This window comes from Triturus cristatus, chromosome 5_1 (assembly GCF_964204655.1).
Source record: "Triturus cristatus chromosome 5_1, aTriCri1.1, whole genome shotgun sequence".
Lineage (NCBI taxonomy): Eukaryota > Metazoa > Chordata > Amphibia > Caudata > Salamandridae > Triturus > Triturus cristatus.
The window spans coordinates 563,848,607-563,865,805 of record NC_140587.1 but is presented as its reverse complement, the minus strand read 5'-3'; the positions used below and the strand labels follow the sequence as shown (position 1 = coordinate 563,865,805).

Genomic DNA, 17,199 nt, shown 5'->3' with positions numbered 1-17,199 from the left:
ATAAAGTAATAAAGTGATATGCTGGAGAGAGCTCAAGGCTTTAAGTTGCTGCCCCACATTTCTGGTCATCCCAGTGCACAAGAAATTAGTCTGTTCCTCTCCATGTTTGCTTCTCTCAGTACATATTCTTGTAAATATTAATTGTATTGGTATTTTAATCACTTTGCGTTTTGATCATGCATTTTATTCAACCTTTTCATTATTGAACATTTTACTAAAAATTTTTTTTTTTTTAAAGAAAATAATATAGTCTTAGAAAAGTAAGCCAATACATTCAACTGTAGGTTTAAAATAAATTCTAACATTCAATCTGAATTAATCAATGATTTCATATAGTTGTACTTTAAAACCATTAAATAAAGAAAAATTGAGAATACATAAACAGTGTATGTTGAAACCATTCACCGGTGAAAGATTCAAATTAACAGTAACAATATCTGAAATAATAACAAAAAGGAATACATTAATATAGTTCCAATTAGCACTAAGTATGTATTTATACTAAGATGTGAAACACAGCTGACCTCAAATAATTCAAGGATACAGTCTCCAAATGACCAGGCTTAGCTTTTGCTACATATATGAATTCCATCTGCATTAAGAATTTGGGAAGAACATTCTATAATGATACATTTGTTATAATTGATAAAAATTAAGAAATGGGTTGCATTGTCAGGTATATTCATGTCACGAAGGAAAATTGCAAAGCGCCAAGTAGAAGATTTTGTTTTTAACATGTGGTATTGTCAACAATGTATTTATATGTTTGCTGTGACAACAAACAAAAAAAACCTTCAAACTAATGCATCTTTCTGGAGCTTTCAATAGGATAGAATCAAAAGTTGCCTGGATTTAAGACTAGCATATAGCAATTTGGTTTTTGCAGGCTTCTGTTAGAAGATGAGTGGCAATGCAGGGTAATTGCCCTTGGTGTCGAAACCACTACTCCAGATTTACCAAGCTCAAATGCTCTTCCTCAGAATTCAGGGATGGCAATTCCACAATGAAATAGAAGAAAGTGTTTTTACCCATATTACTGGTTGGAAATGTTCATGAAAGATACTTAATTTTGCGTTAAATGCAACTATCTTCTTTTGTTGTAGCACAAGAGAACATATTTTATGAGAAAAACAATTGCTGATAATCTAACAACAACAAAGTCTCAATTCTAGACTAACTTGATATGACCATCTGTCACATAAAAGGTTGCTTATTTGGGTCTTAGCAGCAAATCTGCTCTTTCGTGGTTTGGACTGTGTTCTACAGCCAACAAGCATTTGTAATGGAATAGGTCTTGCATTTGTGAGAGTTTAAGATATTGGCATTGTAAATGACAATGCTTTTTATTTATATGTTTTGATAATTAACACATAAAAAGGCATTGCCATGTACAATGCCAAAAGCTTAAACTCTATGCGAGACCTATTCAAAGAAGTGGCCGTCATTGTTCCAGGCTGCTTAGAAAGTGAAAGTGCGCATGGCGCACTGAATATTGCAAGAAAGCATGTTGTGCCTGCAGTAGGAGAAACTATTTAAAGAAAATAGTGCTTACAGACTAAAAAAGACTCACCGTGTAACAACGGAAGTAAAAGGGTCAGTCCTCATGGGAGGTTATGAATGAAGAGAAGGCGGTACACTAAGGAGGGACTAACATGCCTATTAACAAATCAGAAGCCAGCATTTACGATGGGCAATGACACAAGCCAATGACAAATATGGGTGGTGTGTGGGCGGGGCTTCTATTCTAAAACTGCAATACAGCATGGCTTGCAGAGCAGTGTAAGCACTGCCCAGGATCGACCTAAAAAACTAAGGAATGGAGTGTTCTTGGGGCCTTAGAACAGCACAGCAACAGTGAAAACAAGCATTGGCAAGCCAATAGGTCAGGCCTTTTGGCCCACTGACCAATACTTTTTGCCAATGCACTCCAACATCACATAAAAGCAAAATGCGTCTAGCCGATTCAGAGTAGAATCAGCCTGAAAAATAAAACACGTGATGGCGTAGCTGCATCAATCCAGAGGCATCTGCACTTGCGTCAGCGCATGGTCGCACCCATGGAATAACGTGGGTACCATTTGTGTATGTTTTTCCTTTTTCTTGTTTTTTTTACTGATCCACAATGTCAGGCACCATTTGGATCAGTAAATAATACAAGCATTGGAAAGGCAATAGGTCTTGCATTTGTTTGAGTTAAGAGTTATTGGCATTGTAAATGGAAATGTCCTTTACCTATGTGTTAAGTATGTGGTGTGTAGTTGAATTATGTAGGTTGGATTGGATTAGTTAGTTGTAGAAATGTGATGTGTGGATTTGTGTGGTGGAATTATGTGCCATGATGTACTCTGAAATGATGTGAAAGTGAGTGTACTGGAATTCTGTGAAGTGGGATTGTGTGTTGATTAGTGTAATTATGTGGAGTGGCATAGCTGAGGCGGATGGTCCAACCGGGAGGATCTCTTTTGGGGAGCGGCAGAGGTAAGCAAGTTGTATGCGTCAACTACCACCACCCATGCCCCCGAAAACAAGTTGGCCGACACACCTACGACCCCCCAGCTTTTACCAGCACCGGGTTGAAAACTTAGGGTTCGCCCGGGTCGCATTAGGTCTAGCTACGCCACTGAGTGGCATCTTTACAGCGACCATGGTAGTACTATATACTAAACTTCACATTAACACCAATGGACATATATGGATGAATGGCAAAAGCAGAGTGCAACAATGACAACAAACGTACAAGTAGGCTACTTACCAATGGGCCTACCTGCAATTTATTGGAGGCTCTATTTATTGTTCATTATACAAAACCCTTGTCTAACAGCCTCCAACGCCCAACATCTGTTAGAGAACATCCAATATCAACAGTATGGTCTTGCAAACTAATGACCACATTGATTAAATTATACTTCCAACAAAGGTGGCTCAATACATAAACTATGAATCCAGACAAGTTCACACTGCATATGAAAAATCCTCCAGTTGAAAGGGTTTAACCATCACCTCTGTCTCCCTCCAATGCCCGCACCCGGCATTGCCAGAACTGCCCCCTTTTGGTGTCAAAGGGAGTACACTCGGCTCACATCCACCGCCCTAATATTGACATACACATTACTGACTTGGGCACCAGGCACACCAACTCATTCGATATAGGGAGGGACACTTGGACCAACTGAAATAACACTGTTAACACTTTACTGAAAAGCTGTGTGTACTACTTTAGCAGACTCGCTGAACTTTAATTAAGGTGTCAGATGCTCATGTTTAATGCTTCAGAAAATGCAGTCTTGAGCTTTCAAAGTATCCCCGATTGCAAGCGGACTACCTCTTAGTCCTAGCAGCACGCCTCTGTAAGGAAAATGTGCACTCTTGTGAACTACTGAAAGAAAGATCAAAATAGTTCCCTGAATATGAGCAGTAGAAGAATACAAGCTATCCAATCAAAAGAATGGTAGAGAGGATAAGCTCCAGCGAAGAGACAAACAGAAGAGGAAGACAAGACCTGAATAAGAAGTAAGTAAATGAACGACCATAAAAGCAACCAATGATGAGCATTGGGCAGACTAAGCCCACTGTACGTTTTAAGTATGGTACACTAAAAGCTACACAGGTATCAGACCCAAAAAGTAATCAGTTTTATGCGCTGATTACCCTTACCATACCACCAAACTCTGCTTCCTATTGGACTCTACTCATTCCATGTACCAAAATTATAGACAAGAACATTGTAAAGGCACATCAATACTGAATGCACATTTTAAAAGTGCGTTGCCCTTGCTCCATTGCAACCAAATAGAATACAGTGTTTCTGCCGCAATACATAATGACAGTTTCGATACCTTGCTCCTACTCCACTGTGCCCCCCTATACTGTATAAGGGACCGCAATACTCCTCTTATCCAAATTAAGAAGATCACAGCTCAGCATTACCACTGTTTTTAGGTTGTAAAGTCTGCAATATGTGTACAGTGCAATATGATGCTTTCTGAGGAACTAGACTTAGTTTTCTAAAAACACTGTTTACTGAAACTCAAATAGAGAAAAAAGTTAACCAATCTGAAGGTGCGTTTCATCGTCTACACGTTTTTCCAAAATCCATAAGGAGCACCTTGGCTCAGCAATAACATATGCACAGCACTCACTACTAAGAGTGAAACACAATAAACCCTACAGTAACAGAGCACAATGAACCCCAAAATGTGTTCAACCCGCTCTTATTTCTGAACCAAGATTACAGCATGGTGCAAGGTTGGTGTAAGCAACAAGTTACAATATTAGAAACAAGCTACTATTTGTTCTGCATTCTTCAGTGTGTGACTTCACCCTTGTTTCAAAAGCAACATCATCACTGATTCTCAACATTTTGAAGACGAAAAAGGTTACATTGCAACCTGTGAAAATGAATACGGGCGTGAAAAAAGTTAACTTGCATTTTACGGTCATGAATTCTTACTACATTTGCAAGACAGTACCTACATCCAGACCAATATAAATGGGGGAGAATAATACAATATTTCTGTGCGGAAAAAGAAAAGAACTCAAAATAAGCCTAACACTGCAGCCTGCTACCGACGGCAGAGCAAGTGAGGAATCCGTGTCACTGAAGAGCTACAGAGGGTCTACAATCTTTGAGACATCTATTTTCTGCGGATGTTACATTCCTTCTCTGTAATACCCCGAAAGCTTCCAACGTCCCTTAGTGCACAGAGCAGAAATGGGAGAAACATTTACAACAGAATCTAGTTTATGGTGCTCTGTGTCAATTCAGGATCTTGTCATCAACAAAATTTGAAAATTAGCGAACATCTTCTAGTCCGCTATTGGGTAGTAATCAGTTCAATTTAAAACATCTTTTCACAATGGTGTTTTAAAAGCGAAGTGCCTCACGGAAGGATGGAAAATACTTTCAGGAATTTATAGGTCTGTGTACATTAGGTATTCTGATGCATTTTAAATTATTGCCTTTTCTGCAAAATATGAACTCCAGGCCCACATAAATGCCCTGGGTTACGTATTTATGACACATTATCTCCCCACATTTCCATGGTCTTCTTGTTTCAGGTTTGTGGCTCAAAGGGAGATAAACGTTAATGTATAGAAACTGTCACTTGAGTCAGTATCCACCAACTTCGCCCCAAGCAGGACTTTCAGAAGGACCAAGTTAAGCATCATCATTCTAAAGGTGATCACACTAGATCACCAGCCTCTACACTAGGTTTAATAAAGAGAACAAGCTTTTTTTCACAGCATTCCAAAATCATTAGGCAGCAAATGGGACCCATTATAACATAACAAATCCAAACACAGTGACTGAGTTTTTAATTCCAGGTATTTCCTCTGTTTTTGCTACAACTTTGGTTCTACTGTACAGCTTCATTAGGGTCTTGTAATGTGCACTACATCACAATTACATGGCTAAAAAGAGCAATGGTATACATTATCAGCATTGGATCTTTCATAAATTCACATGCATGAATTACTCCCCGATGTCAGGGTGAAATGCAACGATAACCGTAGAGTAGCAGTATGCCTACAAAACCTACTTTTTAAGGCCTTAATTAAACCAGTGTCCCTGTAAACGCGTGCTCATTTCAATGAAAAGAACCTGAACTCCAGCCAATGAGGTGACTTTGTCAAGACTCAGCCCTTCCAAAAGCCATCTCACCTTAGATTCCTACCTACGTTAAAGGAATTGCAGAGCTTTGCTCGTCCTAATGACAGATACACCTTCATTATTTTGTCAAATCGGTATTTACAGTTATCCTTCTCTCGGTTGGAGTGCCATCCTCATGGGTGCCCCTTCGCTAAGTTAACAATGGAGAGAACATCGTTTCCTCTAGAGGAAGAAACAGTTTAGCAAAAGGTTCAGACAAATATTAAAGAGAGCAATACTATTAGTATTTTGAATATCCGAGAAGGCTTTTGGATTTTCAATTATAATTCAAGTGGAAAGCCTCAATGAAGACCTTGAATAGTAAGTAGAGTTTGATACACCTTTATAAAAGGTAAACGGATTTGCAGTAAAAGAAGCAATACATTTTGAGTACGCACTAAACCTATTACAATGCCAATGATGTACAGAAGCAGTGCAAGCTCGTCCCACAGTAAATGAGATAAAGAGACAGATGGTGTTTGTTGAGGAGGGGGGCATGGTTTAAAGGTGAGGAATGTGACGTGCGGATGATCATGTGCTTAGCCTGTGAGAAAGAAACATGGTCTGAAAGCGTGTGCGAGTTTGTGTGTGTGCGTAAAATCAGATGCATTGGTGTGTATGTGTGTGGTAATGTGACACTGCCACATTCCAGTACACAAGCAATCACAACTCAATGATATAATAGCCAGAGAAAATGGGCGGGATTTTTTAAAGACTACATTTCAAGATAAATATGTAAAACCATATGCTTCCCCTTTCAAAGTATCCATTTAGTGCAACTAATTAGTTACAGAGAGGAGTATTCATTAAGTTACGTAAAGCATATAGGTAATGAAAAACAAGGTTTGTTTAAATAAAGGTTTTTATTTTTAAACATGGGGGTCCTGAAACTTTATATTAAAGGTCACTTACTAGTTCCGAAAATAGCTCCTTGTATAAAATAATTGCTGGGGCAGTTTCATTACTTTACATCTATAAAAAATTGTACATTCTACCCAAATCCACTTTAGTCTCGTTACCAGAATAATAAATCCGAGAGGCCTCAAGTGATTTCAGCAGTTAGACAACTAGAACCAGGCTAACTGACCATTTTCAGGAACAAGGACGGACTATTTGCGACGTACTGAATGAAACAGTCAAACTCGACAATCCGAAGCCATAAACTTAACACAAGGAAACAAAGTCCCTTCCTCCCATAATACTGAGCAGTCTATAGAATCATTAGTACAACAGTGACTAAGAAGCGTGACAAATCAAACTGCCAACAAAACACTTAACATTACAACGCCACCAAGGTTGTTATAAGCCACTGATTATCCACTTCCCTTTATCGTTATAATACAAATGAATTAATGGCGGATAAGAAACTTAAAAAAAGGCTTAGACCCCTGTGTTCAAGGAAACACAACATGCAGAGGCCAGGAATACCAAGAACCAGCCAGCTGTGTTTTTTTTCCTCTCTTTGCTCTCTTCTCTGCAGGAACACAGAACCAGACACAGGAGTGAGCGTGGCACAAAATACAGGAAGACGTAAAGGGTGCCATTCAGAACAAATTTCGTGGGAGGGGTATATCAGGACAGCAGTAAAAAAAGGGAACAAAAAGGCAGCCAGGGGTAAATCAAAAGCTAAAGGGGGAGCAGTTTGGGGAGTAAATCATGTGGGGAAGTTTTAGTTTTTCTAGCAATGTAATTAATGTTGGAACAGTTCATGGTACAGGTTGTATTAGGGGAATGGGCATTAGTGCCATGGGAGGAAAGTTACGAAGCACCAAAGGTAACGTAATTTTTGTGTGCCCCTGGCTGACAAGCTGGTTTTGTCCCGTTTGCAGACACCTGCATTACTGAATGCTTGCCATTTTTCAAAAGGCAAACAAGTATTACTTTTAATGTTATCATTCAGCTTTAGCATGTACATATGGGCTTGTAATACATGTTTGAGGAGTATGTAAAGTTTGAACCATTTAAACCATTAATGAACTTTATCTTGACTGACTTGCAGGACAATTCACGTTAAGCTTCTAACTGCATGGGCAGATACTTGCATTTCATTCTTTAGTATCATTCTCAGTGAGCTGTAAGAAATTACACTTTTTAATGTACATTTAATTTAGAGAATTAAGGGCCTTGCCAGTTCCTTTCACATTTGCCTGTACAACTTAAACCTTTTAGTGTATAAAGCAAATGTAAGAATAAAGATCAAAGACAGAAATTGTTCGGAGCTACAAGTGTTTAAGTTTACTGATGAAGAAGAATCCATGGCCGCTATTCCACATGTCCAGACTGGGCAGGGGAGAGTTTAAGTCAGGGGCGGCTCTTCCATTAGGGCAGAGGAGCGCTGCTCCACTTCTTTCTCGCAGCGCCAAAAGCAGAAAATAAAATGGTATTTTTTAAATACCATTTTATTTTCTGCTTCTCGCGCTGCGAGAAAGCAGAATGCAGGGGTATGCCTGGTTGGGGGCGGGAGGGAGGATATGCCTGGTTGGGGGCAGGCGGGTCAGGGAGGAGTGGCTTGCACCACTGTGAGTACCCAGACTGGTTTGGTCGTCCCTGGGGCCGACCAAAGCAGCAATGTGCACTCTACATTTTCTCTATGTAGGCTGCATGCAGCCAACATAGAGAAAATGGCCTCCCTACAGGTGCCCGGCTGGGCGCTATCCGGGACTCCGCACCAATCACAACGCTGCCATTGCAGCATTGTGATTGGCTACAGGAGGGGAGGGAGTATGTCTGTTCCTGTTCAGGACTGGCCCAGGAGCAGATGCGGCGTGGGACCGAGATCAGGTAAGTTTTATTTTTACCCCCTGCAGTAACAACCGCGTGACCCCCTAACCCCCCCCCATTGCAAGCCGCGACTGGTTAGGTTACCACTACGTAACAAACATATTCAACGAGTTCTGCTCTCTTGGAATGATTATCGGTTTGAGCTCTGTGAATCAATGAAATGAAAGAAGAACGGAATATGTGAAGGTTGAAAGCAATGTTTTATAGCTCCAGAGGGTTCGTTTCTCAGAGTATTTAAATAAAAGATACAATTAGGTTTTCCCCAAGAGCTGTGTTCTGCTTTTCCCAGCACGGGCCAATTAGTACGTTATACACCTAAATACAGAACCTTTGAGCTCACTCTGCAACACCATGCAGAGGATAACTATTCAATAAATGAGGTCCGGCAATAAACACACAAACTTGAAATTAGCCATCACATTTTCCTAAATTCTGTTCTCCTAATTTGATATTTAGAGTAGACATAGTGAGAAAAATAATCTACTAATGCTCTACATGATGCCAACTACTAAAGGTCAGTATTACGTGTTATATATACCAGAGATGCGATTCCTACCAATGTACTGTGCAATAACCATGCAATATAAAAAACGGAATTTCAGACACCATACATTTGTGGCTACTTTGTCCGTCTAAGAAGATATAAAAACTTCCTGGTATTTCACAGTAGACACCAAGGCTTCAATTGCCTGATAATTTAAAAATAAAAAGCTTGCATACCTTGGAGATGAGAAACATCCAACGAAGATGGTTCACGCTGTATCCATTGAAAGAAGCTAATCTTCAAGAATCACACTATATGGAAATCCTACCATACAGCAGAAGATCACCAAGTGTCACTGTTTCCGATACCAATCCTAAAACAAAGCAAGATGCAAATCAATTTTTTTTTTTATAGTAATGCGAATAAATTAATTCCGAAGAAACTGCATTTACTTGACCAGATGTGTGTCTTGTTTAGAGGCAGGATTTAAGTTGAAGGTATGAGGTTAAAGCAAAAGTTAGGCATTTGTCATGATGTAACGAAACTGTTATTAACAGCTGAATTTTGAGTTTCTTTATAATGAAAAAAAACAAGCATTTGCAATGCAATAGGTCTCGCATTTACGAAACTTTGAGCTATTGGCATTGTACATGACAAAACTTAAACTTTTAAACTTAAACTCTTGCAAAAGTGAGACCTATTTTTTTATTTTTAGACTTCCATACAGCGCAAACTAGACCCGAAGCAATCGGGTATCAAAGTGCTTTACAAAGCACCAGTTGCATTACAGACTGACACAATCATTTTTGTTGGGCACAGTAGATTAAGTGATTTGCCCAGAATCACAGGCTGTTGAGAGTCATTGCAGAGACTCGAACCCGGTTCCCCAGCTTCGAGGTCGACCGTTCTAGCCATAAAGCTACATCCTCCCCCCCAATTGCATTTCAAAGGCAATTTTTGGAAAAGGGCCCCATGCCGCGCTTTCAAGTTAATGGGGGCCGCGCCCCTTTCCTTAGACTCGGCTCGTCTAAAGAAAGGGGTGCGGCTGCCATTAAAGTGAAAGCACTGTATGGAGCTCTTTTACAAAAAAAAGTAACTGCTTGTCAAGTTGACAAAAAAATGCTTTTTGTTTTGTAAGAGCGTCCAATGCTGCGGTTTCACATTAATAGAGGCCCCGCACCTTTCTTTAGACGAGCCACATCTAAAGAAAGGGGCACAGCGGCCATTAAAGTGAAAGCGCAGTATGGAGCACTTTTAAACAAAACAAGCAGATTTCTTTAATTAAGCAAGCGCCCCTTTGCGGGCATCCGTGCAGCGTGGGAGGGGGGGAGCACATTTAAAGGTTTTAGCGCGACGCCCATCAAGCGGGCGTCGCGCTGAGTTACTAAACACGACGGAGCAGCAGAGAGTATGGCAAACTGCACATACCCACGTGGCCGCCACTGTAAATAAATTAAAAGTAATTACATTAAAAGTAAATAAAAGTAGCGCAGTGAGCCGCAAACAAAACAAGAAATGCAAATGAAAAGTCTGGTAGGAAGCAGTCGCCATTACTGAAGCTGGCATCCCGCGATTGCTGTGTACATTATTTAAGTAAATAGTTCTCTGAACTGCTAAAGAAAGCTCCTGAGTTAGGACATGTAAAAGGGCCAGCCCACATGGGAGGTAACAACAGAAGTCAGGAAGGTACTAGGGAGGCCTAATAAGCCCATCAACAAACCAGAAGCCAACATTTACAAAGCACAATGACACAAGCCAATGAAAAATATGGACGGAGTGTGCGGAGCTTCACGTTCATACCTGAATAAAGCATGCCTCACAGAGCAGCGCATGCGCTGCCCAGGCTCGGCCTAAAAATATGTAGACCACTGATGTTAAATCTTGGCTGACAAGGCATTTAATAGTTTGCTGCCCCTGTAAAGTCACCCTTATTCGTCATGCTCTGGCTTTGAGACACAGCAGAAAAGTAAAAGTGAGCTCATGCAATGATCTTAGTCATCTACTTAGTGTACATTTTCTTAAGATTGGTCTTAGCTTTAGGGACCAATGTCATGCACCGTCTCAATTCTTTTCAACTCCCTGCCCAGAGGGCTATTAGGAAAATAACTGATAACAACCCTGATAACAGAGACACTACCAGGTTCTCAGGGGAAAGGTGTTGCATTAAGAAGGGTCAACGGAGCAGGTCTGTGATGACGTGCCACCAAAGGTTGCCAAGAATAATCTTGATCCAAGTGCCCATGAGGATGTTGGTTAGGGCCTCGTTGAACAGCAGTAGGGATTGAAATAAGGATTGTCACACTTCCCTGGGTATGCTGGTTTTTAGCCCAATGGGAGGAAATTGTAGGTTGAAGACTTCAGCCACCCCTCTACATGGCAAATAAAGTAATTTTTCAGTGAAAGGGCTAGGGGTGAAAAAGCCCTTTGTCCAGACCACTGGCCTATTATATGTCAATAATGAGGGACAAATGTGTCCCCATCATCATCATCACCAAACGATGGTTGGCTCGGGTCAGAGTACGATCTGAGAAGTTGTTGCAGCACTGCATTGCGGCTCCTAGATGAAGGTGCTGTCTTAAAAGCCTGAGTGTATGGGGGCTGGGCATGTAGGGACTGAGGCTCTAGCGTGGCTTCAGCCGAGAAAGACTGATTTGGCTCAGAGTCAGAACTAGGATCAACATCCTCCTTTGGTATCAGTGGAGCAGTTGCTGGCTTCGACATGGCAAAAACAGGCATGGATATGCTCCCCTCTATGGGGAACTCGAGCGAGACCATGGGGTAACCTGAGATTCTCACAAATTCTCAGACAGAGACTGGCAAGGCTGAGATAAGGCCCATCGGGACTGCTTGCATTTCTTTTTGGATTTTGACTTTAAGGTTTGAATTGTGGCAAGGACCTGTCGCAGTCAGACCTAAGAGAGGGAGCGGGCCAGAGTCCTTGACTTTGAGCAAGAGCATCCCTTGCAAGACTTGGCTTACCAGATAGTCTTCTGGTGCATAAGGCTTCTCTGATTATGTGCTTTTTTTATATCATCTATTGCATTGTAGCCAACTCTAATTTCCCCACATTTCTGCATCTTTACATAAAGGGGCAGAAAGTAGATGGGAAGCAGTAGTTCCAAGTTTTTAATACCCTGTGAGTCTTTGCACACCCACTAACTTTCTATATTTAAGGGTGTTGACAAACTCCTCCTCCACCTCTTCCCATAATGGAAAAGGTTGGGAGTGAAATCCAGACAATGGAGGAAGTAGAGCTTTTTCCAGGGTCGGATATAAAAGGAGGGAGTGAGGGACTACAGACACGATGATAACCTTTGTTTGTTGGAGCGGGTGGCAGAGTGGCGTTAACGATGTAGTGATGAAATAGTGCAACGGGAGGGGGGTTATATATTATTTATGTTCTCTTGTTTTTTCTGAAAGTATATAATCTAAATGTCAATGTCATTATTCTGCATTATATATTGTGGCAGAAGTCTTCTGGGTTACAGAGCTCTGCCTTGTATTTGATATTTGACACAATAAAATCTGTTTATAAATAAAAAGGTGGAATGTGTATAAACATTGATTTTGCAATTGCTCAGCAAATTTGCAAGAGCAAATATATACCTGTATATTTGATCATATGAAAATGAAATTCACAAAAGTTTTAGGAGTACGGTTTTCAGGAATTTCCAGGCATATTTTTGTAAATGTGAATTCCTGTAAGTCAATCAATCAAGCTTTATTCGGCTAATACAAATTGCCATAAAAGTAAAATAAATATTACAAAGGACTTAAAAAAACGTATACAACCCATACAGTTAAAAACGCCCTCACAGTACTACATATAAAAATATCTGTATGTTGCCATTAGATTTAAAGTACAAAAAAGACAAGTAAGAAAAGGTAACGGACAATGAGCATAATGTCAGAATATCCCACTTTTCCAGTGACATACAAACGATTTTTAAAAAACTGCCTGCAGCACAGCAAACTGTTAAATACACTCTATGATATCAGAAAATACAAAGCTAGTCTAAATTGTTTAAAACCTTGCTGTTACAAAACTGATCTTAAATATTATTCAGTAAACTGTTACAAACGCCCGCAGAAAAAGAAAGTGAATCAAAGTCTGAGCTGAAAATTCATCACCTGTACTGGCTAAAATAGTAGAGGAGTTATATTGGCCGAAAGGAAAGGATAGGAGCGACCAAATACGTCCAGCCGGAGTCTTGTCAATACATTTTGCTCCCAGACATTATCATCCCAGTAACTGCATGACCCATATGAGGAGGGAGGGAGGGGGGGGGGGGGGGGGCTTTGATGAATACAAAATTCCGGACCGAAGGTTTTGATAATTCCAGGCATTCTCTCTATCACTCTTCCTTCTTGTACAATACTTTTCCTTCCCCATGTTTTTATCTCTGTTGGTGATCCTCCCAGGGGTGAGGAACAAATCTGATCTTCCAAGTTCATTGGTCAGTTTTTTAACATAATTTAGCCAAGATATTTCATCGCCGTAAGCACAGGTCAAACAATCCTCAATGATGTCTCTGTTGAGGCTAGCTGTATCACAGATCCAGACCTATAGCCAGAGCCTTATTGGGGTGAGCCTGATTTCATCCATTACATAGGGAAGCCCCTGCTCTTTGTGTACAATTTTCTACAGAACCTATTTACTTCACCCTGTAGGCAATCAATTGATCTATAGCCCCAAATAGGTGCCCCAAAAGGTCAAAACAGGCAAACACTTGAGTTTACATATTTACAAAATCACATGAGAGGGCTTTGAGCCTCAATTTTTGGCGAACAGAGCCCCTGTTGTTTGGGAAAATGTATTAATCGTGTTTGTAAAGCAAGGCCTCCAATTACATTGGGAGTCAAATGTGATGGCCAAATAAGGGAAACTATGGATCCTTTTCAACAGTCTCCCCTAAATAAAGATGGGTCGAATCCACAATGGTTGCTTGCCCGATGCCATAAAATGTGTTTTAGTAAAATTCTTCCAGCTCAAGGATATCCATAAAAGTCACAGAATTATCTATTTGTATTTTGAGACCAGGAGGGGTCTGTAAAATTAGGACATAGTTTTCCACATACAGTAGGGCAGCCACTGGAGAATTCTTAATTTTTGTGAGATAACATCCATGCAAGTATGATAATCATGCAATTTATTAATATATAAAAATAAAACAAATTGGTGCAAGCACACAACCCTACCTCACATCTCAGTCTAGTCTCAATTTGGTTTTATCAGGGCACTCACCCCCAGGACCATAACAGACAGAGGCAATAAGGTGTTGATGAAGGGCTCCAAGAAACTCAAATTCAGATTCCAATCCTAGATCACTTAGAATGTCTTATAGCAATGATCAACTAACCCGAACAAAGTTTTGAATTAATTGACCCGATCAAAAGCGGAGCTAAGGTTCATAAATGCCAGATATAAAGCCCACTTCTAAGCCATAGTATATTTCTTAATTAATAGTGTTCGGTTTAAGCTTGGTCCCTTCTCTGAACCTATTCTGAAAGGGGGGTAATGACACCATGGGTCTCGGGCCACCTCAAGATTCTCCTCCAGACTATATGACCCAGTATTATTACACTGGAGTCTGGCAGGGAAATGACCGCGAATTTTGCCTGCTACCTTTCTTAAAAACAGGTACGATAATAGCGGAGAGCCAAGAGCTCGGTAACTTAAAGAAAGCAAGCAGCATAATTAAGGGCGTTAGTGATAACTGGAGTAAAAACTCCGGTCATGCTTTATAGAAGAACCATTGAAACGCCATCCAGGCCTGGAGCCTTCTTGCTAGGACTTGAAACAACAGCTAGATTGCCTCCTAAAGTGAACGATATGGCTAGCACATTATTATTAGAAAAAGCATCATTAGACAGGGTGTTCAGCTGGAGTGAGCCTGTAGATGGATTTGAAATGAGACACCCACTTATTAGCAGAAATAATGTTACCTATATCCTCCATTTGTCTGTGAGAGGATCACCCTAGTTGACAATCTTCCAAAAGCCACCTTTATCTTTTGTTGACCATGCACTAATAAGTCTTTCCCAGGTATCCCTTTTAACTTCCTGATTCCTTACTTTGAGATTTATAGATCTACAAATACCATTAAGCCAACTCGTTCTGGTTTAGGGCCAGTGTCAACAGTTATCAACAAACGTTATTTATATTGCCCCCAGATTAAAAAAGGTTTCAACAAAATCCTCATGCACCGCTAGTTCAATCAAAAATGTGCTCATAAACAAGGGAAATTGGTATTGATAAGTCTCACAAACAGTGGCAAAATCAGCAGCACGCCATTTAAGACAGAGTCCCTTATCTACTGCTTTAACACCTATAGAGGAGTGACTTTTGGGGCCCTATAGACCAAAGTGGTAGGGTGATGATCGCTAGCGCAATTCTCCACCGTTCCCCCTTTCACAATAGTCAGAATCAGGTTAGAGTATATAAACTGTAGTCCGTGGTGGTGGCCCTACTCGTTCCAAAAACATAGAGCTTTGACAGTCCGCACTGCCTAATACTTCGGTGTAACTGACTAACATCCTGTAAAGCATCACCCTCCCCCCGGCATCCACAGTCAACTGATACTTCTATTCATCCTTAATGGATAAGGGGTTTTGCAAAGTAAGACTCATGCACATTTATTTATTAAAATCACCACCCAAAATTATTCTAAAACAGTTATGTGCAATAGAGCATCTGTAACTAAGAATACCAAAAACCTTGAACAAACTAACAACACTACCATTCTTCTCCACTTGACACAATTATTTCAATTAATTAAGAAATATTTGAAAGTGTCATGATGAACAACCCAAATAACTTGAATGCCTGGGTTTGTAAGCTTTATCAAAAATACCTTGGCAGGGAGGAGGAGCCTAGCGCGCAACCAAGATGGCCGCGTAGGTGCGAGGCTCCCGAGGACCTCCGTGACCTCCTACATAAATCCTGACAATATCCTGTCCTAGATGAGGGGACTGTGTTGGTGAGCCCGAGCTGAGGTGTCACCCGTTTTCCGCTTCCAAATTGGACCTCGGACACCGGCGGGAGCACCGAGTGAGGTTTGCGGCCTTCTCCACGCCGGCCCCCCGGATTGGAGTTGTGGGGCGATCCGGAGACAAAGTGATCAACAGCGGCGGGCAGGGCCGGGCGACTCGCGTACCCCGCACTTTCACTTTCGCTTTTGCACCCTCCTTGCTGCGTAGGCGAGGTTGGGTTGCGGGGCGGTGTGCGGTGGTGTGGCCTCGTTGGGGTGCCCTGCCGGCCCGCCGGCTGTGATCTGTCCTGCGGACCTGTGGTTGCCCCCCCCCGGAGCCTGTGAACTGGTTTGTCGGCCTTTTCCGAGGTGATTGGCACGATTTGGGGACTGAAACCATGTCCACAAAGCAAGATGGCGACCGGGCAAAGGTGAAATCGACCCGCCGTGGCGCAGCCCATCAGTCCAACAACATGGACCGCTACACCCTCCAGAAGGGATCTCCTGAGGTGCCGCGTAGGTCCCCTGAGGGCCCAACTGATGCTCCTGCTCTGCCCGCGGATCTGACCCTGCGAGATGTCATGGGCGCTATCGCCGAGATGAAGGCCTCGGTGGACCAGCGCTTTGACACACTGGCGCAGAAGATTGACTCGGTCCACGTGGATGTTGGCCTGGTGAGGGCCGATTTATCCAAGACCAATGACCGGGTCGATTCTTTGGCCCACACCACCTCGGGCCTCACAACTGACGTGGCGGCCCTCCAAAAGGAGGTGCGCCGGCTTGGCCAGGCGAGCGCCCTGATGGATCGTCGACTGGAAGATTCCGAGGGTCGGGCCCGGAGGAACAATGTCCGCATTGTCGGGGTGCCGGAGGGACGTGAGGAGGCGGCGGCGGACCTGTTTGTGGAGGACCTGATTCTCACCCATCTCCAGCCCCGGGGGCTGAGTAAATTCTTTGCGGTGGAACGTGCCCACAGGGTTCCCGGAGGAAGACCTAAGGCCGGAGCCCCTCCGAGGCCTCTCATTGCCCGGATTTTCAACTTTCGGGACAGAGACGCTATCCTGCAGACTTCTCGGCTACAAGGACCGGTCAGACTCGACAAAATGGACGTTAACTTCTATCCTGATTTCACCCCAGCGGTCCAGAAGCAGAGACTGAGCTTTCTCGGAGTTAAACGTCGTCTACGGGACCTGAACCTCAAGTATGCGATGCTTTTTCCAGCTAAGTTGCGGGTGGAGGTGGATGGCCGCACGCACTTTTTTGATCGTCCCGAAGCGGCCGGGGACTGGTTGGACTCTTTGCCCGGGGATCGG

General features: G+C 42.1%; 1 protein-coding gene across 7 annotated transcripts in view; it reads right to left on the bottom strand.

Moving 5' to 3' along the window:
• Positions 1-17,199, bottom strand: part of NCOA2 (nuclear receptor coactivator 2) — a 1,201,189-nt gene that overhangs the window by 1,050,104 nt on the left and 133,886 nt on the right. For all 7 annotated transcript variants that reach the window (XM_085605462.1, XM_085605466.1, XM_085605468.1 and 4 more), the window contains one exon: positions 9,152-9,288. The gene's annotated coding sequence lies outside the window, so the exon portion shown is untranslated. The remainder of the gene's footprint in view (positions 1-9,151; positions 9,289-17,199) is intronic.